Source organism: Mustela erminea, chromosome 1 (assembly GCF_009829155.1).
Source record: "Mustela erminea isolate mMusErm1 chromosome 1, mMusErm1.Pri, whole genome shotgun sequence".
Lineage (NCBI taxonomy): Eukaryota > Metazoa > Chordata > Mammalia > Carnivora > Mustelidae > Mustela > Mustela erminea.
Genome location: NC_045614.1, coordinates 156,925,613 through 156,952,126, shown reverse-complemented (window position 1 = coordinate 156,952,126; position 26,514 = coordinate 156,925,613). Strand labels below are relative to the sequence as shown.

Here is a 26,514-nt window from a genome sequence, read left to right as displayed (position 1 = left end):
TCTCTGCTCAGCGGGGAGCCTGCTTCCCCCCTCTCTCTCTGCCTGCCTCTCTGCTTCCTTGTGATCTCTCTCTCTCTGTCAAATAAATAAACTCTTTAAAAAAAATGATTGTTCCTGTTTGAGGCACATCATTGTGATATGAAGTGTAATTCTGCTTCCTAGTACCTGTACGTTAGCTATTTGGAGAACGGTAGAGTGAAGTTAAAAATCGTGTCACATTTCATCTTGAGTCTCTGCAACTGTTACGGCTGATGAGTGAGGCTAAGATTTGATGACGAATGATGATGAATGACTTGGAATGATTAAAAAAAAAAAAGCAAGTGTTCTTACAGAATAAAAGCATGTGTGTCGATGTGTACAGACTGACACATGCAAGTTGCTTAACAGTTTTGGCTTCTGGAACACGGTACACTTCAGAACCCTCTGCTAACCTCACTGGGGGTTGTGCTGGCCTTTCCGTTCTAGTAGCCACTAGTCACACGTATTTTGGGCTAGTGGCTGTTATATTGAACAGCGCAGATTTCGACCATTATCTTCACAGAGCATTCAATTGAACAGCACTTTTAGAAGGTGAAAGAGGGAGAGTTGGAGGGAAGAAAAGGTTCTTGCAACAGGAGAAATGATGTGGGCAAACAGAATGCTACAGTTGTTCTCTAAACACTGGAGATGGAGGAATAATTAATAACGTGTTAAGCATCATTCTGGCCGTGTGGACGGACAGAGATGGCTGTCCACAGGGTAATCAGCTGTCAGGACATTGTGTTCCTTCACCTCTGCATTGAGTCAGCCGAGAAGGGCCTGGTGTGAGTGAGGCAAACCACCTGGGAATGTTGTGATTAGAGAGAAATGCATGTCAGCAGGAGGCTGGGCATCCGAAATGCCAAGATTAAAGAAAGAGAGAAACAAACAACATAAAAAAAAGTCTCCCACAGTTTTGGCCAACAGACCTAATCACAAGCTCTTTTAAAATGCGATCTCTGAAAGAGATCTCTCTTAGCAACAAGCAGCAATCACCCCTCTTGCTCCTGTCCTTCTGTCAAGCCCTGGATGAATATTCATGCCAGGTTATTTTGATCACGCTTTTTTCTTGACCTGACATAATTCTACATGATTTACTTTCCCTGCTCAGGGGTTAAATTAAAAGAAAAGAGCTTTTTCACACCCCACCCCCCTCCCCTCAAGTCCAAAACTTTTTCTTTTTTTTTTTCTGGCTCTGAGACAGAATAGGACACAGGACAACACAGAGGAGACTGCACTAGCATGTTGCCATTGAAAATCGATGCTCATGTCCTTGGCCTGTCCTGTGGAATGCGATGTTCTGGACACTAAGCTCTGCAGCAAAGCTCAAGGTACCTGGGGGAATCTACGGGGTCAGAATTTCAGGTTACGACAGGTCTGTGTGGGGTCTCATCCACCAACAGTGAGGGAGGCTTCCAGAGCAAATACACTCTCCCAGCCAGGCGCAATGCAGCGTTCTCAGCGGTGAAGCCAGACTCCGGTGTAAACCCACCATGCTGTCTTCATTACTAGGGGGAGAACCGATGGGAATGGGGGCTTCTGGAGAAAAAGACACCAGAATGAAAGATGAAGAGCGATACACACGTGCACACTAGCACACTGAACTAAGCAGAAAGACACAAACACACACAGACAAATGGAGGGAGGCACTGCTGGAAAGAAAACAAAGTGATTCCTGATTTCTTTCCTGTTTATTCTTTGTTCCTGAACCCACAGTAAATTGCTGCCCAGTACAGACTTCTTCAGTTTGTTCAATGTTATGCATACTCTAAGTAAGAACTAGAAAATTCCATATAATGGACAAAATTCAAAACCAAAGGAAAAAGGGTAACATTTTTAAGAAAGACCTCCATTTAGCTTTAATTAAGAACTAAAACCATTACAAGGACAGCGGTGAACACCAGCACAGAAATCACTAGTCTGTGTCTGAATGCTGCTTTTTTCTCATCCCAGAGAACCAAGCAATCCATTTTTGTTATGCTCTGACAAGCTGTTTGCAAAAAGAACGCTCCCCAAAACCTAAACCAAGAGCAATTTCAGGTCCTGGTACTTTTCTGGTTTAACCGTCATTAAGAAGTGAATAAAAATCAAATGAGGCAAAGTAACATTTGCTGGTCTTTTCTAAGCATGCATTAATTATTCCCAGATGAAAGTGCTTGCCTTTCCTTTTATCACTTGTTAGTTTCTATCCTTCTTGGTTTTTGTTTGGTTTTATTATTGTTTGTTTTCCATCCCTGAGGGTACAAGTACAGAATTCTGGAGGATAACAGCAAGAGTTAGGCTCAGTCCAGGCTATACTAACTTCTGTTTGCCTGGGGGCATGACAGTCTCTGGACCCAATAAGACATTGAAGGAGATATGGTGCTGGGTGGAGAATCAGAGATGTTCCCATTTGGACAGATGCACTATCTCTTGCATACTTCTTGGTGCCAGAAACTATTAGGCAACTCTAGGATATCTGGAAGTGGCTTTGACGGCTTGCCTCCTTTCAACCTTAAGAAACTCCTTTCTGTACTTATCCAAAGTTTATTACATGGCCACTATTAACCAGACATTATAACCTTTGGGTTTCACTGAGAATAATACATAGCCCTTATGTAAGAACAAAGATTCAAATAAAACCTATTTAAAATGTCCAACTTCACAGAGCTGCAATATTTGCATTTTAGAGAAAACATTTTAAAATCATTTTAGTAAGTGGAATCCATTTTCCTCCATGAACTGTTAATATTGAATTCTTAATGGCTTCCCCAGGGTTTTGGGTCTTGCTATGAAGCCGTTAGTGATTTTATCATTGTTAAAGCACAGTAAACAATCACAGTTTATGCTCATAAGCATAAAACTCTCAATCTATTACTCGCCCTAGTTTTATATTCTTAAAGATGGGAAACTTATTTTCCATGCAATCTGAATATAAGACAATGCTAAATTGGTTTTTAAGCCTGGCAAATATTGGTATAAACATTCCTAAATTGCTTTAATGTATAATATCAGCATTTGAACTCTTATGGAGACAATCATGCTTTCAGATTTTTCAGGTTTTTAAATAAGACACTGACTGTTCTTTTCCTTTGTTGGAGCTAGTCTTCATTTTTGTTTCTGGTTCTTATTCTTTGTTGATGTAAGACCATGTCAATTTGTCCCTCTTCTAAGAAACACTTCTAAATCCATCTTCAAAAAATCTTCAATTTTCAGTCTGGCTTCCAAAAATCTTTTAGAATATATCATAAGCCTCTATTTAAATCTGGTCCATAGCAAAAAACAAACAAACAAACAAAAAACCAAAAACAAACAAACAAACAAACAAACCATGAACAAACAACAACAACAAAAAAAAACACATGGCAAAGGTACCAAATACATTATAACTACAATATATGAATCCATTGTCTTTTTCCCACCTATGAAATATATGTCCATTGTTTAAAAACAAACAGAAAAAAGAAACAAAAACTATGTCTACAGAAAGTAAAATCAAAGTATTGTTTAACCTCTTAGATATTCATCTCTCATATGTTGATGAATCTTGGCTTATTTTTTGCACAGTTATATAAATATTTAAAAACTGTACTTTTTAGGGGTGCCTGGCCAGCTAAGTAAGTGGAGAATTAGACTTGATCTCAGGGTTTTGAGTTTGGCCCAACATTGGGTATGGAGATTAGTAAAAAATAGTATCTTTAAAAAAACAATGTTTTAAGAATTTGTAGAATACATAGAATATGAAGATTGATACACTGCTTTTTATCTTAAATAGCTCTTGAACACTTTCTTACTTTATATTCTTTGTAAACATGATTCTATATTATATTTTGTCATACGATTGTGTCACAATTTCTCTAACTTTATTGCTATTGTGGGGAATTTGGCTGTTTACAAGACTTTAAAAAGTGAATAAAAGCTAAGTAACTTGTTTTCTAAATCTTCTACTGTAGTTCTGATTATTTTATTAGAATACATTTCTCAAAAGGAATGAGAGGTTTGAAGGGCATCACATTCAAATGAAACTGTCCATTTACTTGAAATTGTGTCAAGCCTAAAAAATAATTTGGGAGGAAACTTACATTCTCAGTTTCTATTCATCCTCAGAGATGTCTCACATATTTCTTAATCTAGATAGTTTATATCCTTTTATTCTTCATTGGATCTATTCCTGCTTACAATCTTTGACAGGTTTATAGAAAATGTATTAATTTTTGTCTATTCATTTCTGCACCTGGTAGCTTGTTGACTTCTTGCAGCTTTCGATATTTAGCGCATAAAACACATGGTTATAACTTTATTGTACAATTGTTACATGAAGTTAAACATTTATTTTGCCATGATCTATATTTTTTTTAAAGATTTACTTATTTATTTATTTGAGAGAGATAGAGCATGAGGGGGGAAGGGACAGAGGGAGAGAGAATCTCAAGCAGAGTCCACACTAAGTGCAGAGCCCCATGCAGGACTCAATCCCACCACCATGAGATTGTGACCTGAGCTAAAATCAAGACTTATGCTCAGCTGACTGAGCCGCCTGGGTGCCCCACTCTGATCTAGACTATTTTAAAAATTCTTTTATTTCTAACTTACTATTTTTTGTCTCGTTGAAATTCTCCTTGTTTCCCAATGTTATTGGCATGTCAACAGCAAATCGAGCTTACTTTCAAGAGTTGTAAATAAATAGAGTTCTTGACTTGATCTTGATTTTGATGCTTATACTCCTGGCATTTCTATATTTTACCTTTTAAATATGAAATACAGTGATGGAGGTTTCAGATGCTTATTCTTTAACAGGTTGAAAGAACACCCTTCTTTCACTAGTACACTAAAATATTGTCTATCATTATGCATATTAAATTCTTATCCAATTATGCTGTTGGCATCTATCAAAGTGATCATTTTTTTCACTTCATGTATTGATATCTCCTAATAACAAAAAAAGAGTGGAAAAGAAAAATGGAAGATAATTGAGTAGATTCTTTCATATTAAACCATAGTTGTATTCCTAAATTAAATCTTATATATAAATATTATAAATCTTATTATTATTTTATTTTTCTTATATTATTGAATCTATTGGATAATATTTATGTCTATTACATATGTATATATGTACCCACACATATACAAACATACAAATGATATATGTGTGTTGGATTTTTAGAGCAATTTTGTTCAGGTTTTAGTTTATGAATTTAATATTTTTGAAGCTGAGAAGTATCATTTCTTGTTTTAGTTGTTTTTCCACACTATGAAAAAGTTAATAGTTTATAAGCAATTGATCTTTGAGGTTTGTTAGAATTTACATATAAAACTGTCTGGATCTAGAACTATTTGGGGAGTTGATTCTTTGACAAAATATTAACAGCTCTGAGGTTACTGACTGTTTGATCAATTAATCCAATTGATATTTACTGAACCTAATCTATATGCCATTTATTGTACTGAGTGGAGAACTAGAAAGTAAGACATTTATGGCCCCTATTACCATAGAATGTGAAACCCAATAAGAAAGCCAGACATCACAAAAAGTAATTTCAAGAATAACTCTAGACATTTTCCCCTTAGGACTTTATAACAGTTTTCTTTAAATATTTCATGGATTATTTTTTTCAGTGTGGTCTCTTATTATAGAAGGAAAAAATACACACACATACACACAGACATTCTGGGAAGAGGAAGTCATGGACCTCTTTTGAGGATATGATAGAAGTACCATGTTTCCAGAAAACTTCAGTCACATGTACGTACACACAATTGTTTGCATAGATTTCTAGGATTTCTGAGAACACAAGAATCCCATCCATAAATTCTAAGCTGTACAATATTTTTCTATGTTATTATTTTCTTTTTCTCTGCTTGATCCAGAAATGTGTTGAAAACACTGCATTTGCAAATAATTTTCCTTGCATTTCTAATAATTTCGGTCACTTACTTAAATGTTAGTGTATATGCTTATACAAAGCCTTAAAGTTCTTACATGTCCAAAAGTGGAAACCCACTTTTCCCCTTTTTTGAATATAAAATGAATCTCTAAATAGCACTTATTGATTTTTCTCTTTAATTCTATCTTGTCTAATGTTTATATTTAATGATCTGGGTTTTCTTTTTCTTATGGTTTGTAAGACAAAAACACTGAACATCTTTAACTTTTTGTCTTTTTAATAAGATATATCTCGGTTGAACTATTTTTACTAATCCAATCTGTGAGAATTTCCGATAATAATACTTGACTCATGAAGTTGTCAGGAGGATTAATGGACATAAAACATTTAAGGAATGTAGGATAGCATACAGCATAGTGCCAGGCACATACCAAAAATACATATTCCATATCATTATCATTATTGCTGTTTATTTAATAGAAGGATTGAAATAATTTATAGCAATCCTCACAATGAACCCATAGTCCTACTTTGGTCATTTTTAATACTTTTCCTGATTCATTCTACATTTTCTGTATTTTCCTACATTATATATTCTTACATGGTTCATAGTTTGCTCTTCTTTTCTGTGGTTGATATACCGGTAGATATTTTATTCTAAATTCTACTAGCAGTATCGTTAAACATCCCAAAGTAATCTTTTAAAATGTACATACTACAAACATGGAAAACTATAGAAAATAAGATGACCAGTAATAGACGCCAGTGTCACAGATGTTAACAGTTTGTTCCACTTGTTTCAGATCTTTCTCCCTTTTAAAGAAATAAACCATTATAGATAAAACCAAAGCCCAAGTCCCCACTCCAGAGAGTACTACTATCTTACCATCCTGAAGTTGTATTAGTCCCATGCATGTTTTTATACTTTTGCTACAGAAATCTCTATTTCTCAAATTATCTGAATTAGTAGTTAAATAGTTTGCTGTAGTTACTATATAATAAAATTAAGCATTTTAAATATTTGCTCTGTGCTATGCTATTTCTTTCTTTTTTTTTTTTAAGATTTTATTTATTTATCTGACAGAGATCACAAGTAGACAAAGAAGCAGGCAGAGAGAGAGGTGAAGCAGGCTCCCTGCCGAGCAGGGAGTCCAATGTGGGGTTTGATCCCAGGACCCTGAGATCATGACCTGGGCCGAAGGCAGAGGCTTAACCCACTGAGCCACCCAGATGCCCCATCACAGGCCTTTTAAATCAATAATTATTGTAGATGTTTGACTTCAGTTTTGTAACATAATTTACTATATTATTTAGCTCTGCTTAAAATGTTTTTAATGTTCCTTACCAATCTATTTTACATGTGACTTAACCATAAAGGATTTCTTAATTTTACTTTCTCTCTTGATCAATTGTTACATATTTTAAACTAGTTTAAATTTATATATATATATATAATTATATATATATATATTTATATATATATATATCACATTTTTATAAGCCATCAGGTATTAAAGAATACTTTTTTAAAAACTCTTCACAAGAAAAAAAAAATCTGTGAAGGAAGAAACATACCCCAAAATGTTATTCCTCCTAGATTTATTGTGGACATTGTTCTGTTCTCCATTGGCCTGTCCATTGGTATTGAGAGTAGGCAATTAGCAATTAGCACTCCTGCTATCTGGCCATTCATAAAGTTTATTTTTTCTTAGTTTTGTAACTCACAAATCATTTTGGTATATTTCTAAACAAGAGTAACTCTTGATTGATTTTGATGTATTATGGCAATCAGTTTTGCTCTGTTTTCTCAGGTCATTTTTAAGGTTTATTTGAAAGGAAACTTCATTCTTTTTATGTCTTATTCCAAATAAGACAAAAGTTTACCCCAATTATGTTTTTAATCATTGCTTCTGTTCAAACTTTTTTAGTTTAGTTTTTTTTTTCCCCTAATGAATACAATTATTAGCTTAAATAGGAGATACACTCTCTACTATCTTTATCTTGGGACTCTTTGATTCACTCCCTTCCCCACTCCAAATTGATGTTTCTTCTACTTTGTTAAGTACATTGGAAGTTTCTCAAGTTAAATTACCATATTATTAACTTGGTAATAAATTACCAATTTATAATAAATTACCATATTATTAACTTTTTACAAAGTTATTTCAAATTACCCAGTTCAGATTTTAATTTCAACTTTTATAAGTTTCTCTGCAATTAATCCTTGAGTTAGCCTATGTCTTTTTCTTTCAACCTATTCTCTTTTAATTGCACCCCCGCATAAAGACAACATGCTCTTGTGTATTATTGAAAGAACAAGGAACTTTCTCAAGTTGACTTGAGAAATTAATGGCTACTAGAGTTCTGTTCTCCTTCTGTCTCAAGCTCCCCCAAGTTTTTATTGTTCCCTAGACTGTGTCTTCTTTTCTTTAATCTTTTTGAATTTCTATTTAGTCAACCTCAGATTAAGGGCAAATTGATTCAGGTTTAGTGTTTATTAACAAATATGTTGTGTAGAGTGCCTTTATCCTCCTCTCGGTTCACTTGGGTGCTGGTCAAATATTTTGAGATTCATTGACAGTTAGTAAGTTGATATCCACAACTGTTGGTCTCATTCCTGATGCCTTTTAATCCTCTGTTCTGTATAGCTCTACTGGATTGAAATAGGATAGTATCTTATCTCAAGTGTCTGATTATGTGACACAAACAACAGATTAAGTACGTAGCAAAATGAGAGTCCCCAGTAACTGCTGATAGTTTTTTTTTTTTCTTGCCTCTGCACCACTCTCAAACCTAGCTCTTTATTTGTAGTAACTACACATCCCAAAATAAAAGGCATTACCGCTTATCTCCCAACACATCTCATATGTTTATTTCCTGGAAGATAGAGTCTCAAACTGGATGCAGAAGAAGGGACAGACACAAAGTGGCAAGAGCAAAGGAGAGGATTTAGCTGCCTGAACCAGGATCTGTTTAGTTCCAGGAGTTACTCAGTTGTCTGATACCAATGGTTTCTGATCCAGGAGGCAGATAATGAAAGTGAGATTTTTTTTTTCTATCCAGATTCAAGAGGGCAGTAGCCTTCTGTTTCTAGCTCCTCACTGATAGGTGACAGGCTCTCAACCCTATGAGTCTCTGGTTTAAGAAGATGGAGAGACTGATAGCTCAGCTTTTTGATGGAGCCTAGTGTTTCAGTTAGTACTGGTCTCCATGTTGAGTCAAGGAGATGTAAACAGAATAGAAGCTCATTTCCCTGTAATGTAAGAGAGTGGAGTGGAGGTACATTAGGCTGGTAAGGAAACTTTGACCCTCAAGTTCCTGTGTCCAAGGTCCTTCTATCCTACTGCTCTGCTGTGTGTGGTCTCCATTCTCAAGGTCCCATCGTAGTCCAATATGGTCATTGTCACCCTATGAACTCACATTCTAATCCATAGGAAGGAGGAAAGGCATATAAAGAAAGGGAAATAGGTCAAAGGAAAATGCATGAGTTACCTTTTAAGGGATACTCCAACAAGTTGCCATGACTTTCTGGCTTACCTTTTACTGACCAGAGTTTAGTTGCAGGGTCACAACAGCCTTGTGGACAAGAGATGGCCGGGAAATAGAGTAATATTATGAACAATAATGCACCCACCTAAAAGCAAAGGTTCTAATGCTAAGGCTGGGGAGAAGAGAGATTGAGGACAGCTAGCAGGTTCTGCCACAGTTATGATTTCAGCATTGAGGTCATTTCATCATACCAGAGTCTGATAACCAGACCCCATTCTAATCCAACACAGAAACTTATTTTAATCCTTTAACATGTCAAACAATTTCACTTTATCTTTTAATAGCTTTGGGTTAGAAAATGTTCATAGAACTCCACTATTATATATTTTAATAAGGAAAGTTTCTAATGTAACTTATTTTTGAGATCCTGATTTGTCCATGGGAAAAATAATTGTGATTTCTCAAGAGAAATCTTTTTTTAAAAATTCTTCTGAAAGAGTTTTTACTATGTCTAATGCAATCCTTCAAACCAGTTAATATAGCCATATGCTGTTTTTGTTGACATTTGCAAGTGATCCAGTCAAACACAGCTGTAAGAAGCTGTAAGTGCCAGAGAGATTACAGGTGAGGTGTGATCATGGGCACTGGAAATGGCCCCTAGACTCCTAATCTTTTCTCACCTCTGTGCCTCAAGTTCCACCTGATAGTCTCCATTCAGCAAATGAAAGCCATACAATTTATATATCAAACTATCTTCCCGAGAAAAAGCAGTTTTAATCACTCTAAACTTTCCTTTGTTCATGTGGTCATTTATCTTTAATTAATCCCTACATTATCTCTCTAGCAAATATCCTCAACTTCATCAAGACAAATTTCCCATTATTAGTACCACAGGAATACTTTCTCCAACAATTGCTCTCCATTCTCTAATCATTAGATAGGCCCCACCTAAATTATCACCAACTATTTTACATCCAAGCCGCAGACCATTGCTGAATGAAGTCTAGATCACCAGAAATTGATTTTTTTTTAATGTCAATTCTGTCTTTGTGGTTATTTGACTGTACTACCCATTCATTTTACTGATTCCGCAGCTCACACTATACAGTGAACAAGTCAACTTTCTTCAATTTATTGCCTCTTATTTTCTTAGTCATTGGTAATTCACCTTCCATCATTTATGAAATTAGCTCTCTTACTTGTTCTTTTACTGCATTTTCCTGCCCACTTGTCCAGTGCTTTTATATACTTTCCCCAAATCCATCTCCTTAAATCAGGGCAGAATAATAGTATGAGAAGGTATTCTCCTACTGTTATGAGATAGAGTATGTCATATGAGATACTATATGAAAGATATTATCTCATAACAATAACGGACTGAATATAAATATATGGATATAGATATAAATATTGGATATGGATATAGATATAAATATTGAATAGAGAAACAGATACAGATATAGATCTATCTCTGTTGGTTCTGTTTCTCTGGAGAACGCTGAGTAATACACCTTATAAGAAGAGATAATGGAGTGTTCTCTCTTTCTCTCTGTCCATATGTACCAAAGAAAGGCCATGTGAAGATAGAGCACGAATAGCGTCCATCTATAAGCCAGGGAAATGAGCTGGCACTTTTGTCTAAGTCCCCCAGAACTGAGAAAATGAATTTCTGTTGTTTAAGCTGCCCAGTCTATGGTATTTGGTTATGGCAGCCTGAGCAGATAAACATAGGCATATGGAGATCCTGGGGAGAAAGTCTCTAAACCAGACCATGAGCAGAGGAAGATGAAAGGGAAGGCTTGAAGACCCCAGCCTGATGGGTCTAAGACAGCCCAAGTGTTATCCACCTATTCTCTGTGACCATCTGGGAGAGACTCCGCTTGGACTCAAGTGACCCAGGAAAAGCCATGGCAAGGATCAGAGATGGCTGTTCTCACTCCCCTGAAAGTTTGCCCCCCTTGGCACCATATGGGGAATTTCTGCTATTCATTACATGCTATTTCCTAAATTTTGATCTACGGAAGAAGATGAAGAATGGGATAAAGTGTGAGACTCTAGCTGAACAGGACAAAAGCTAAGAGTTTAATGAAGACATGGGAAGACTCTGAGTCATGATATTACAGAACTAGCATTTGGTTCAGTCACAAGTATTTGATGCACTTTGAACGTAAAAGTGCAGGGAAAAAAGACTAGAAGGGAATCCTCTAACACATTAAGAAGGATAATGGGTGGCTGGCTGAAGAGTTGTTTCCTAGCTGCTGTGTTCTAGGGTGTTTTTCTCTCATTTCATAATCAGAACAAAAGCAAACAAGAACACAACTTGTGCCTACTTAAAAATTTAACATTATAGGCTAATATCTCTAAATCCTAACTCTTCTCGTTATGAGTTTACCTTCTTGTCTGCATCACTGCAATTCTGTGACATTGAATAACTCATATGTCTGGCATACCACAGACACCTGAGTGGTTACCAGTGAAGCAAACTACCTTTGAATAAGCTTCTACATATTTTCATTTAATAATGTGCATTATTTCACAGAACTCTTTCCTGCTTCTACCACATTACCAAGGAAATACATTGGAATGAAAGCACAAGCATTTTTTTGTTTTGTTTTGTTCTTTCTTTCTTTCTTTTTTTTCTTTTAAGAATACATCCTGTTTTGAATCAACCATGATTTAAATTCTTAACACAGCAGGAGTTTGGGGGAATTTCTGTGCATCAACATTTTAAAAAGATCTCCATCTCCACAGGCAGATGTAGAAGGTTGAATATTTAGCATTTGTTATTAGAAAGAGAATTGCTACTTATATTTGTGATGTAGGTAGCTGAATGCTGGTTAAGAATGCACTCTGCCACTCAGCTGGCTTAGATACTGTTGGAGGTGCCTTGGCAGGAACAGGGTTCCTTTTTCAAAGCAGTAATCTATTAATATCAAACTGCTGCGTGGCAGAGAAGCCCTACAGTCTAGCCTCAGCAGCCTTAGTTCTGCCCCCAGCAAGCAGGATGGAGGAAAAACACATTTACTTTAGACTCCTGTAAATGGCAAGCAGTTTGGCCTTTTCCAAATGGTGAGGAATTGATGGCCAAGCTAATTGCCCCCACTCCCTCAAAAAACAACAACAACAAAAAAACACCAAACAAATCTGGCGACCACTGATCATATAAACTCTGTTGTCAAAAACAAAACTGCAAGCAACAGATTGAAGGTACAACCGTGCAAAGAAGTATCTCAAGAGGGATAATTAAAACACACATGTACACACAGAGAAAAACAGAACGAATTTCTTGCCCCCCCCATGGCCCTCCCACCCCAACCTCATCCTAATCCTCTTGTAACAAGACAGGAGAGAATGGTTGCATGCTAGAGTGCCTCGAAAATTGGCAATTAATAAGAATGTTGCCTTGACTGTCTAAGATTTCCATCCTGCTAAATGTTTAAATATATCATTTTATTTGCCTCCACCCACATTCTGTCTGCTTCAGGGAAGAGTTCTTGGTCCTTTCAACTTCCCTGACTCCAGATGTGCACAGGGGACCTTTTTCCTAAATGAAAAGATTTGTCTCTGTATATACCTGTCTTCATAGTTATAGGAAGAAAGAGTTATAACTCTCTGAGTCAGGGGGAGCTTCCTTGGCAGATGTGTATCCTGGGAATCTGCTGTGTTTCTTTTTGATCCTTCATCTCTGAGTTATGCCATCGGTGTGTGCATGGGGGGTGGCTGTGGCTTGGAAATCATAATCTCCCCCACTGTCTTGTTCTTATTACAGCTTATTAGGATGTGTCTAAAATGGCGTGTCTCGGCACTTTCCCTACGTAGAGCAGCTTATACCTGGATCAAGAAAGAATGAAAACCAAAGGGCCAATGTTCTTTTCCCTTCGCTTATGTTACAACCAGAGTCTGGGATTCTCACTGCTGACAATAGAGATACAGTTATCCAGGTATATTTATTGTCTCCTCTGAGCAAAAGCTGAATGTGGATGCAGATAAAGGGACAATGGGGGAAGGTGGGAGGTTGGGTGAGAGCGAGGTATTCCCATTTGGAGGTGGGGAATGTCTTTAAGAATTCTGCCACGTGATGCTGTTCATTATCCAGCTCACTCTAAAGAAATCTGAAGACTGCATCAATCTAAATTTAAGCTCTTTTATAAATTGGTTTATTCATTCAATAAATATTTATTGGACACTTATAATATGCAAAGCATTCTGGAGGATGCAAAATGAATAACAGTCTTTTTCCTCAAATAGCATATGATTGCATAGGGGAGGAATATGTGTGTGTGTGTATATATATATATATATATATATATGCAAATAACTATGTTATTTTATTCAGGACTCTTTCAGTTGCAAATGATAGAATCCAAACACAAAGTCACTCACACAGGAAGGAAATTTATTGGTTCAATTAACTAAAATGTCGGAGTGGATCTTCAGGCACAGCTGAATTTAGGGCTCCATCTGATACCATTTCTCTTAATCTCACTCTCTTCCTCTCTCATCTGATTCAGTTTCTTGAGATTTGGACTCTTCGGACCAATTACCATGGACAGAAGTGTCGTAATTTCTCGGTACTGGTCATATAAACTTAGCACCTAAAATGGTTCCTGGACCTTGGTGAGTGATCAAACATTTGCTAAATAAATAGGTTGCTTTCAATAGCTTGGTGAGATTTGATAGACAAACCACAGGTTTCAAGAGGTTGCTGAATGCCATTGTGCAGAAGAAAAGAAATAAGAGAGTATAATTAATAACTCACAAATACCATCCGTGAGAGAAAGGAGAGAGAGGGCTGTAGGCTCATCAATATAGACTATCTGTTGGACAGCATCTGTTTTTATACATAAAGGGAAAATATATCATACTTCTGTGCTTATGAGAATAATGAAAATTAATACAGCACTCTGTGTGTGTGTGTGTCTGTGCGCTCAGGGTGCAGGAGGGTTGGAACAAGAGCACAGGTGGAATTATACTTCAGAAATGGGAAAAATAACGTGCGTCCAAAGAACGAGGGAAAAAAAAGATCAGTGAGGATATAAAGATTTTAAGGAGGGAGTGGAAGGCCCTGAATGGTTCAGAATCCAATGGCTTTGGGCCCTCAACCAGAATAAGAGGAGGAAAAAAAGGAGAAGAGGGAAGAAACTGCCCTGCTACTATGATCAAAGGGAAAGGAGTTATATAAAAATGGATTACAATGATCTTTAAAGATAGATAATGTGAGTTGTTATAGACTGAATGTCTGTGTCCCCCCCAAAATTTATTTATTTTTTTAAGATTTTATTTATTTATTTGACAGAGATCACAAGCAGGCTGAGAGGCAGGCAGAGAGAGAGGAAGGGAAGCAGGCTCCCTGCTGAGCAGAGAGCCTGATGTGGATGCCGGGCTTGATCCCAGGGTCCTGGGATCATGACCTGAGCTGAAGGCAGAGGCTTAACCCACTGAGCCACCCAGGCACCCCCCCCACCCCCCCGCTCCAAAAATTTATGCATTGAAACCTATTCCCCAGTGTGACGGTACGGGGAGGTGGGGCCTGCAAAAGGTAATGAAGTCATGAGAGCAGAGTCCTCACAAGTGGGATTGAGGCCCTTATAAAACAGACCCCAGAGAGCTCCTATACCGCATTTACGGCTAGAGGCCAAGGCTAGAAGACAACTACCTATCAATCAGGAAAAAAGATCTTTGCTAGACACTGAATCTGCTGATTGCCTTGATCTTGGACTCCCCAGCCTCCAAAACTGTGATAAATAAATTTCTATTGTTTAAAAGCCATCTGGCTTATGGCATTTTGTTACAGCAGTCTGAGCTAAGACACAAGTTTTAGCAAACCTAATGAAAAGACAAACAATATCCTACCCTATCTGTAGTCCTCAGTCAGAACAGAGAAGGATCCCAAAGGCACAAAGTTGGCAAACATGGGAACACAAAGTTAGGAACTGAAGTGCCAGACCATAGGGTCCCTGTTAAGTAAAGAGACAAAAGAAGCTCATGAACTATGAGAATGAGAAATGGTCAAGGGAGTTGAGATCACAGGGAAAAATCGGAGTAGACAGAACAGGAGCTAGGAAGTAAAAGTCAGAGTGAATGAGTCCCAGAGGAAACATGTCTGATGTTGTTTTCAAGTGTGGTTGTGTTGCCGGGAGACTAACACGGAAAAGGATGAAGGTCACTGGAGATGAGGGGACTGAGACACTAAAAGGTCCAGGTTTTTGAAAAATCTAGAAACTTGTAACTGTGAAGTCTTAAAATCACACAGACAAACCCCAGTCCTAGTGGTAAGGGACTTGGAGTGAGGTAAAAAGAGGCCAGGATCATCCCTGGGGCTGACTGTTTTGTGCGACACCATTTGTAAACAGTGCTAATGGCCAGTGACAGGTCCCCAAGCTGCCAGCCAGGTGGGAGGTGTGGAAAGGGCCATCAAACCTTGCCTTGTGCACTGGGAGGCTCTGGGCAAGGAGGTGGCTTTAGAGGCATATGGGTTTATGCTTTGAACCTTAAATTCCTTTTTAAATACATAATGGCAGAAATTCCTTCTCCTCCACAATTCTAGAGCCACTCCTGTGACGTGCCACCAAACCGGGATAATTTCTTTAACTATGAAATCCAAAAAAAAGTTTGCCCCCCAGTTTCAAAGCACAATGACCTCTGGGATGGCATCTTTCCTCTCCAGACCATTTCTAAGCATTTACATTTTTAATTTGCTTCATAGGTTTTATTAATATATGATTTTAACTTATTCATTCATTCACTCATTCAGTATTTTGTGTCTAACTCCTCCCTTCAGAATGAGTCTTCACAAGGGCAGGGATCTTGTCCAGTTTGTTCCATTTTATGTTCCCAGTTCCCCGATCTGTGCCTTCCCAATAAAAGTTGAATTTCTCCCATTCACTGTCTCTGTCTCCTTCTCTCTCTCTCTCTCTTTCTCTCTCTCTCTCTCACACACACACACACACCATATACATCTCCAATACCAGTAGTGTGTACATACCCAATTATCTAGGCAATATTTTCTGATAAATTTTCAGAACAAAAAGATAAAAAATAAAGTTGATATAATACGTAACAGATTAAATGTTTCTTCTTCTCTTGTCAAGTTGTTCCTAAATCATTCACTTTAGTGGTATTTAAAGGATATAAAAATGCAAAAAGAGGGAGGAAAGGGAATTCTATAGTTCACCCCACTACCTTTCCACACCTGCAATGATCTGCTTTAGTACATCTTACTCTTGCTTAAAGAAAGCAGAGCTTTTTCTCTTTCTCTCTTTCCCCATCCTTTCTGCTCATTGCACACCACATACACACACACACGCCAGCCACATATCCAGGCTCAAATCTATTTGTCCAATCTATGATTTCTATGTGAGTATTCAAATTCACCCTCTCTTCTATATACTTCCATTGATTTGCATGATTAATGGGAATAATGAAATTTCTAGATTCAGTACTATTCATGCTGTATCTTATAATCATCACCACATTATTAAAATAATGAAAACAAAATGCTCAGCTGTTTGGAGTGTAGTGTTAATGAGGTCAAGGTAGTTGGTTCCATTTCTGGGCAGGCTAGTTAGTATTTTGCAGAGGAAAAAAGTGGTTTCATGGTTATAGATGCACCCTTAACCTCAGCCAGCCATATTATAAAGTTATGTCACTGGTCACAAGCAGACTGTGGCAAGAGAAAGGGAACGAACTCAGGCAAATCCACAATTTAGGTAATATCAGGGTCACTCACATAACTGGCTTCATTATCTTAGAGCCATAATGAAAGAGTCAAGCTTGGTCAGCAAGTAGAATTAACCTTAAAAAATGGCTAGTAAACATATTTCAAGAATTCAAGTACAAATCGGGCAGAAAAAGTCAAAGGGGGTAAATATTAAAGAACAGGCACTATTTGGGATGGAAACATCAGGAGTTGTGCTAAACCATTTAAAGACACTAACTCATTTTAGGTTCCCCTCAGACAGTTGCACAGGATGTGCACGGCTCAACTTTAGAAGGAGCCTCACACTTGTATTATGATGTGTATTGGCCACAGAGACTATGAGAGAATAAATAATTTGCCAAGTCACACAGTTAGCAAGTGTTGCTTAAACTAAAGAAAAGCTCAGAACAGGGAAAACAAAATATCTATTTACTTTGGACAGGATAGTATATTGAAACCTAGAAGAAACCATCTGGGACCAGGAAGGATTCGTCACTGACTTCAGGAAAGCCTATGAAGAATGAAGAACAGTTTAGGGTCATAGGGGATAACCTAAATGTTCTAGAGCAAGAGACAGACTAGGAAAACACTGGATCTCACAGGTAATATTAATCCATATCTATGATAAAATATCTTGATTTAGAGCCTGCATGGAAAAAGGGAAAAAGATTCACTCATGATTTTTTTTTTTTTTCCAATACCTGGGATTTTTCTACCCTTCACTTAGGACAGTCTAAAACAGGATGTTCTTGTGTTTTTCATGATGTTTCTCTATAGAGGGAAGAGATATTTTCAAATGTAGATACTTAAAAAAATGTAGATTATTGGGCCCTGTCTTAGCTACTCAGTCTCTAGTTCCCCCTGAATATATATATAAGCACATCAAAATTTGGGAAATAGTGCCCTAGCAGATGAGTGAGGTTAAAAAAATGTCCTCTACTCCTAGAGCTCAGATAGGAACAGATGAAAAAAATTAAAAAAAAGAGAAATCAGGGACAGCCAATTCAATCATAAACACCAAGTATCTTGGACTGTCTCCTTTTAGATGGATCCCTATTGGGCTTTCTTCCCCAGAACCCAACCCATGTTAGAAGTGGCAACAGCTGACATAGGGGAAGAAGAGGATCTTGAAGTCAGAATAATCCAGATGCAAATCCCTGCTCAGGTAACTCTAAGAACATCGTACACTTCGGCTAGCCTCTGTTTCCTTACTATACTATGAGGATAAAAATACTCCCCCAGGGAATTCTAAGGATAAAATGAGATGCCTCTGTAAAGCGTGTGGTATAATGCAAATTTGCGTTGATGAAAAATATCGATACCATCGTTGCTAGAGATGTTAGAGGAGATAACAGCATTGCACTTGTTTCAGATTGGGCAAGGGAATCAGTCAAAATGGATTTCTCTTTGGTGATGACAGTGTTGCATTACTCAACTTCAAGCCTGAAACAAATCTGGCTTTGGTTGTATCTTAATAGTAAGTAGGGTTATTGTAAACAAAAAGAGATATTTAAGAAAGTAGTGACAGGGAGGGAAAGGCTAAGGCAGCCTTTGATTCCCGTGTGCTCCTTATGCTTTTTCTCTGGGGGCCAGGGTTGGGAAGCAGTAAGAATGAGCCTTTAAGGAGAAGAGAGAGAGAGCCTCCCTGGCTCCTCGAAGAAGAGGAGGACAAGGTCAATGAACCATTTTGAGTTGCTTCATTCTCAGGACTACAATTAAAAGAAAGACATCAGCAAGTGACTGTGTAAGGCTGGGATTGTGGAAATGCTGCTGATAGAGTCAATGACTTTCACTCTAAGAGACATTTTCTTCATGATTTTATGACAGGGATGAAAGCATCTGGCATAAGCTTCAGGAAAGGTATAATCTTTTAGTTAGCTTGGAGGGGAAAAATAAACAGCAACAAGTCAAAGGAACTGCTGGTTAGGCTTGGCAAAAAATTGCCACTTCAAGGAGCATGATGGAGAGAGGCGGCTTGCATGCGGGAGTGTGCGTTGCCGCTAATTCAGGATGTCTGGGAAATAGCAGTGTGCTGGTTAATTGGACATTATGCTTTCCCAAGTGTTTCCGTCATTATGCAGCAGATATGGATTACCAATTTTCAGATAAATGAAATGCATGTAGAATCTTAAAATATTCAGATTGTCTAGTCTACTGTCTCCATGTTATAGATGAGGACATTTAGGGCCAGTTAGGAAAAGTAGGTGTTGAAGTCACAGCTAATTAGTAATGGGCCACGATCAGAACCCAGATTTCCTTACTTTCAGGTCAATGTTTTTTTTCCCTATCCTGGAACTCTTAACTATTTTTGAACATGTTTTGATAGTTGAGAATCTAAAGTGCCATGGAAGTTGTCATTACTGCTGCTTTCTCTGCACTAGGCTAAAGGAAAAAAATTATAAACACAGGAGATAGGGCTGAATCTCTGCCCACTTAACACAACCCCAAAACTTCCTGTTGGAAACAGACTATCGATTGTCACTTGTTTATTTATCTTTTGTTTCTCTCATAAACTGTCATTGTGTCAAATACGGAAAAGAAAGTGATTAGGCTGCTTGGGCACTGCAGAAATTTTTGATGGAAATTTAGAAATGAAATAGATGCCTAAGAAAACATTTTAAGGCAGTATGATTAAAAGAAGGCCCGTTGCGTATTATTAGAGGCAAGGGCCAAAAGGCTTAAATTTGGGCAATGTCAGGCTATCCACAGTGTGGGGTAGCCTGACAGCTGAAATATTGGAAGGCAGAAGTTCAATAATACCCCAGAGATAATTTGGGGGAAAATCCTCATTTATTGAAGCTCCCCAACTTTACAACTCATACAACTTGTAATCAATCCACCTCATAAAATTTATAGACACTCCACCTTGAGATGGAGACTGGTGTGGAAATATCATTTGGGGGTGTTGCTTATATTTAAAGATATAAAGTGAAAAACGAGTTTAATGTTTACTCATCTGCCCATGTTTTATCTTACTAATACATGTATATCCATCTCTAAGATCTAGAGCTAGAACTAAGGGTTGGGGAGACTGAGGTAGATTTCTAAAACAGGCTTCTCAAACTACAATGTGCATATGAATCAGTTAGGGAACTGGTTAAAATGCAGATTTGGATTGAGTAGGTCTGAGGTGGGAACTGCTATTCATATTTCTGAAATTTTCCGAGGAGATGGTAATTATGCTGGTCCATGGACCATATTTTAAGTAGTCAGTGTAGAGACAAGTAATAGAGCAATGGAGCTCTATTACTTAGGGGAATCAAGTCTATAGTTCATCTATTTCTATCTGGAGATGTAGATAATAACTACTCTAGATCAAAGTAATGAGACTTTGATTAAGAACTTGTAGCTCAAAGCCAATCTGTTTTGGTGCTACAAAAAAAAAGTGTGTGTGTGTGTGTGTGTGTGTGTGTGTGTGTATTTCAGAATTGCTCTCAGTCCTGCCTGAACTACTTATCTTCCACATTGGATTCATAGCCATTATTGTAAGACTTCAAGCCCTCACTTCACTCCCTTTGAGCGAATTTTTCTATAGCCCCTGTTGTTGTACAATAGGCAATGTAGGGCCTCCTAAAACAGTTTACATGGTTCTCCCAGATCTGGCCATAGTCTCAAGCTTTATCAGTGTCTTCCTCACTGTCTAAGCTCCAAACACACCAAATATCTAAATGTCCTTCAAATAGCATGTTTTCTCTCTCTCCTATGTTCCCTCTTCCTGAAACACTTTCCCTTCCCCCATGGAAATTCTCTTCTTCACTTACTATATTTCCATGTATCCCTCCAGGGAAGTCTTCCTCAGCGCCCAATATCTAAGAGCCTCTGTATAGAACCAGCCCTACAGCTCTCATCCTACCCTGTCATAACACCTGTATAGGCCATGGTCAGCTTACTTGAAAGTCTTTCCCACTCTACTCAAATCTCCTTGAGGACAAGACCATGTCTTTTTAGCTCCGTAATTTTTTTTTTTTTTTCCAGTATTCCTGGCTTGACCCTCTTTAGGCAAACAGTTTAATCAGGATTGAATAAATAAACAAGTGGGCAACAGTTGCAATTCTTGGATGGGAGAGAGAGGGATGGTGTAAGGCATTGTCCAGAAAGAGCAGGAAGTGTTGGCTGGGGTAACCTAGTGGGGTTTGGGCAACGAGAGTATTTTTCTGAAAGAAGAGGCCCATGAACACGAAGCATCCCGACTGGGCAAACGGAACTGGGAAGGGAAAACAGAAATGAATGAGGAAGTTGCAAAGGGGTGGTGAAAAGGGGTAGAGAAAACAAAAGCATATGGACCTCGCTGTGGTTTCTCTGGGTATTTAGACAAAATAAGACAACATACTGGACAGACAGAAAACCTGCAGTGGGAACGGAGGAATTATAGAGGTGAATAGAAGCTGGAATCAAGTATCTTCCCAAATCCTTGTAGAAGCCGAGAATCACTGCACTGGAAATCATGAGACTGCTGACAGTATGGATTTAGGAAGCATTTAATTGCTTAAATACTTTAAGATTTGAAAACAGGCTTGTAATCGTTTACAGAACAAAAATAACATTTTCTGCGACCCATGTGACAATTAAGGGCATATCTGTGAAATAGGCTATGTCCGGAATAGAGTGGGCAGGAAGAGAAGAGATGAGAAATGAAGGGCTCCTAAAATAAAACTTGCCCAGGGCTTTGTGCTTGCAGGATGGTTATTCATATACACAAGTTAGGGAAATGCTTGTTAGTTTTTTATGGTGACACTTCCGACACTTGGATTTGATTTCTTAAGATATCCCCTACAACTGTCTTTTTCAAACCTTCTAATAAGCAGTGACCCTTTTGTCAAATAAAAATATTACCCTTAGGACAGAAACAGATACTTGGGTTGCAAAGATGCCTGCGGAGATGAACATCATATGTCCAGCCTTACACACTCTCCTAAAATTCCATCGGCAACCTCATAGGTCCTTGGCAGAACATCAAGGATTTGGAATATACTCTTACAATCCTTTTTTTTTTTTTTTTTTTTTTTTTTTCTGTATATCAGGTCACATATCAGTCCTCTCCAAACATTTAGCAACTTATATTTATTTGCACAGGGGTGCCTGGGTGGCTCAGTGGGTTAAGCGGTTGCCTTCAGCTCAGGTCATGATCCCAGGGTTCTGGGATTGAGGTCTGCATTGGGCTCCCTGCTCAGTGGAGAGCCTGCTTCTCCCTCTCCCTCTGCCTGTTGTTCTTCCTACTCATGCTCTCTCTCTGATTAATAAATAAAATCTTTAAAAAAAAAAAAAAACCCTTATATCTGTACAGACCATAGGGACTACTTGTCCCACCTATATTTTTTGAAAGTTTAAATTCAGTTTTGACTCTGAATGATATCTCATATCCAGATAATCCACATGTGTATGTAAGTATATATATGAAATTTCATATATATCCACATAGCATATTTATATATATTCCTATGTCTACCTCTCTATATAGATATCTATATATGACTCATTGGATTATTTATCAGAAACAAACACAAAGATTTAATACGTATCAAGATTTAAAGTGAATAAAAGGCAACAGTACATTTTTTCAGTTTTGATTTTGTTTGTTATCAATCACTTCTTAACGGAGTTTTGTGTTTCTAATTTACTCTGGATCTTTTCAAGTCAATGACCTTGCCAGTGAGTGATCAATATTGATCGATAACGCATCTGGCCTTCATGACAAGATCCTCTAGAAGAGATTTTTAATAAGCTGCTCAACCTTCACAGAGTACATAACGGGCACTCCTTAAATATTTGTTGAAGGATTGGCTGAAGGAAGGAGTGTTGGCTTTTGTTTTTCTTTCTTAAATTTTTTATTTTATCATGCAAGCTATTATTGGGTCTGAGTTATAGAGTAAATTGCTATGGACCTGTGGTTGAGTGCCAACTCCAGGCAATTTCTTGTTTCCTGCGAGGCCCCGTTTTCTTTTTTCTTTCTTTTTCTTTCTTTTTTTTTTCTTTTTCTTTTTTTTTCCTGCGTAGTGGGGGTTAGCAAGTAACTTCTTTAAAAATTTTGGATTGCCATTAAGATGTCAATGGGTATCTTTGGGCATATCTGCACTCTTTCTGAGCCCTAACGCACATTTTCCACAGGAATATGAAGGAGAAGAGCAGACCTTTTCTGGACTTTGTTCTTTCTATTTAGTATTTTTCGTGTTCAAAGCTATTCTGTCTTAAGATAGTAGGTGGTTTTATCCCCTGATACTCTCCATGATCAGGGATATTTGTCTTCGTTACAAGCCAGGCTTCTAACCCCACTTTCCAATGAATATTTTATTAACATTGAAAGGATTTAATTAACTATCTCTACTTTCTAGCAAAATCACACTTTTATTTGCCTCTGTAATTCCCATCAAAAAAAGAGAAAATTTTAAACAAGACTAACTTTCAAAAGGTCTTTCTGTGCTATAGACTAAATATTTGCGCTGCCCCCATTCCTATGTTAAATCCTAACCACCAATATGATGGAATCAGGATGTGGGGCCTTTGGGAGGGGACTAGGTCATAAATGGAATTAGCACCCTTATCAAAGAGACCCCAGAGAGTTCTCTTGTCTCTTCCACCATGTGAGAACACAGTGAGAAGTTGTCTGTGTATGAGCCAAAGAGTGGGATCTCACCAGATACCGAATCTGCCAATGCCTTGATTTTAGACTTCCCAGTCTCCACAGCTATGAGAAATAAGTTTTCACTTTTCATAAAGTACCCAGTCTGTGGTATTCTGTTATAGCCATAGAATTTCATGAAATGAAATAAGGCAGTCTGTTATCAACTGTTTGAATTGGGACCATCAGTAGACCTCCCCCCGCCCCCGCTCATTGGTTGTATGCCTGAGCTTTGCACTCAGAGCAGGAGATAATAGATGAACAGCAAGATGAACAGCATCATACATGGCTTATCCCATTCCACGAGGATGCATTTCATAAAACAGACCTGTAACACAGGATTTAGGAACCAACTGCATACTACAATATAGCAGGGTTTAATTAAATGGTTGTTTAACACTTTTGCTTTCCTTTAACAAAATATTCTTTACCATCTAGCTGTGCCCAGATTATACATAAGTAAAAGGGTGGTAACTTAAGAATTTCTGATTGATTAGGGAAAAGACTATAGGAAGCAGCATTTGTTGAGTTCCTATCACATACCATATGAATTTATCTAATCTTCATAACAGCTTTGGGAAGTAGGTATTATCACTTCCACTTAGAGACCTACATTCTAAAGCTCAGTCAACTTAATCACCTGTCCAAAGTTAAGCAACGCAAAGGCAGTATGTAGTTGGGGTTGGAAACCATGTGTGATAGCTTTAAATCACAACTTATTTCTCTAACACCAAGAGATGAGAAGATAACTTGAAAAAGGTATAGTTTTACATTTTTACACAGAAAATATTTATATAGGGATTGGGTTTAGATCTAATAGAGAACACCAGATTCGGGATAAACTTCAGGTTTAACCAGACACAACATTTAACCCAACTGAGAAAACTATTAAGTCATTAAATACATATTTTGTAAATGCCCTTTGCATGGCTGGTGAAGCGCTAGTTGATTTACAACTGTAACCAAGACATAATCTGTCTATAATATCGCTGGCAGCGGTCACAGTGGTCATTCAGCCTTAAATAGTTCAAGTTCTCAAGGCCAATTACCAGCCAGCAAAATGATGCAGATGAATGCTAGATATTATATCTCTAAGATCTTGTTTGACTCTAAAGAGCAATAAAAATAATAAAGCTGAGACATCAATTCTTTATTCTAGCTTAAATCCTGAAAAATTGAACAGCATGATCTTGAGTTCATTGTATTTTCTGAATCTGATGAACCTGTGTTTTTTTTAGTCAGGGCATCTGTGTCAAATTTCAGCCATAAAGCAAACATATACACATCTATCAATATGCCTTTATCTGCATTTCTATATCACCTCTTAGCTTACTGTACTCAGGGCATTAAAAATTGCCTTCTATATTTTATTGGTAATAAGATGACACTGATTATAAGACATACTGATGTTCTAAGAGTCACCAAGAAAGGAACCCATACAGCCAATTAAATTATAGCATAATGCATTCTTAACATCAACTCAAAGATGTAATTTGATTTTAGAAATACTGCTTTGTGAATAAAATATGTGTCTTAGAATTGATGAAATATGGTATGACTTAGGTAGTTCTTCTAACATGCTATATTGACTAAGTATTTTTTGCATGGTTGCAATTTATAAACGCAACTCACTACTGATCTACCTTTCATACAATTCCAGTTCTACTGTTTGTGCACAGACAGACTGGCCCTTTGGTTGATCACATAGACTCTGGTATCACCCTGTCTAGGTTCAAGATGTATCTCTACTGTTGACTAGCTATATGTCCTTTGGAAAGGTTTTTTGTTGTTGTTGTTGTTGTTATTTGTTTCTTTGTTTTTAACATTTTGGTGGATCATATTTCTCTTCTGTAAAGTACAGATAATAACAAAAACTAACTCACAGTGCTACTGTGAGGATTAAATAAATGAAACTGTGCCTTGCACATATTAATTGCCTAAAATGTATTTACTATTAATACAGTTGTTATTATGATTATAGAGTACATGAAGATGTGAGGCACACTGAACTCCCTATGCAAATCTTCGCAGTGCCCGGGGGACTTCATCTCAACTTCAAGATGCAAACCTTTACAAGCATGCAGCTGTTCCGGACATCGAGAAGGCATCATCATGCCAGTTACGTAACGTGCTATGCAAGCCGCATCCTTCCAAGTCATGTATTCCCAGAGGACAACACAGTTATGCACAGAAAACCTGCTGTCTCTTAAGTATATCCACTTTCCATAAATTTACAATTAATATTAATCCTGATCTTGAAAATAAGCTGTGAACCAAAGCAAATCGCCTTAAAAACAGATTTTCATTAATGAGGAGATTTACTCTAAGTTTCTCCCCGCCTACCTTCCTTGCTTGGCTTTCATGAAAATTGCAATGCATCTTTCCCTGGTGAGATCCATTCCATGACTGCTGTAACATGGTTGAGAGCATTTCGGTACTTAATTAGTGCAGAAATACAAGTAAAGGCAGAACCCCATTCACCTCCCTCATTCATTTCCTTTCTGATCAGTTACTGTGACATTGCATACCGACCAAGCTCCTATACATAGCCACATGTCTTAACAAGCCTACCAGCTCAAGGCCTAAGCCATCTTTAACCTCCCTTCTCCCCTCATGCACACCTTGAACATCAACATCCATGTATGCTCACTTCAAGCTTTCATTTAAGATCGAGCACATTTAAAGAGTCTACGAATTGTCCATTTTTCCATCTTCTGCTTCTCTTTCCCTATTCCTTCTCTTTGATCACACTTGCCGGAGCTGTGTTTTTGCAGAGAGGTGGATGCATTTACCCAGGGCTCTAGCAAAAATGTCTATTTCCTTTT

The 26,514-nt window shown here is 37.6% G+C and overlaps 1 long non-coding RNA gene across 1 annotated transcript; it reads left to right on the top strand.

The window, feature by feature from the left end:
• The first annotated feature begins 1,022 nt into the window (after positions 1-1,022).
• Positions 1,023-26,514, top strand: LOC116593739. Its single transcript, XR_004286946.1, has 4 exons — positions 1,023-1,349; positions 13,144-13,315; positions 13,886-13,991; positions 25,671-26,514. It is a non-coding gene; the product is annotated as an uncharacterized LOC116593739 (long non-coding RNA).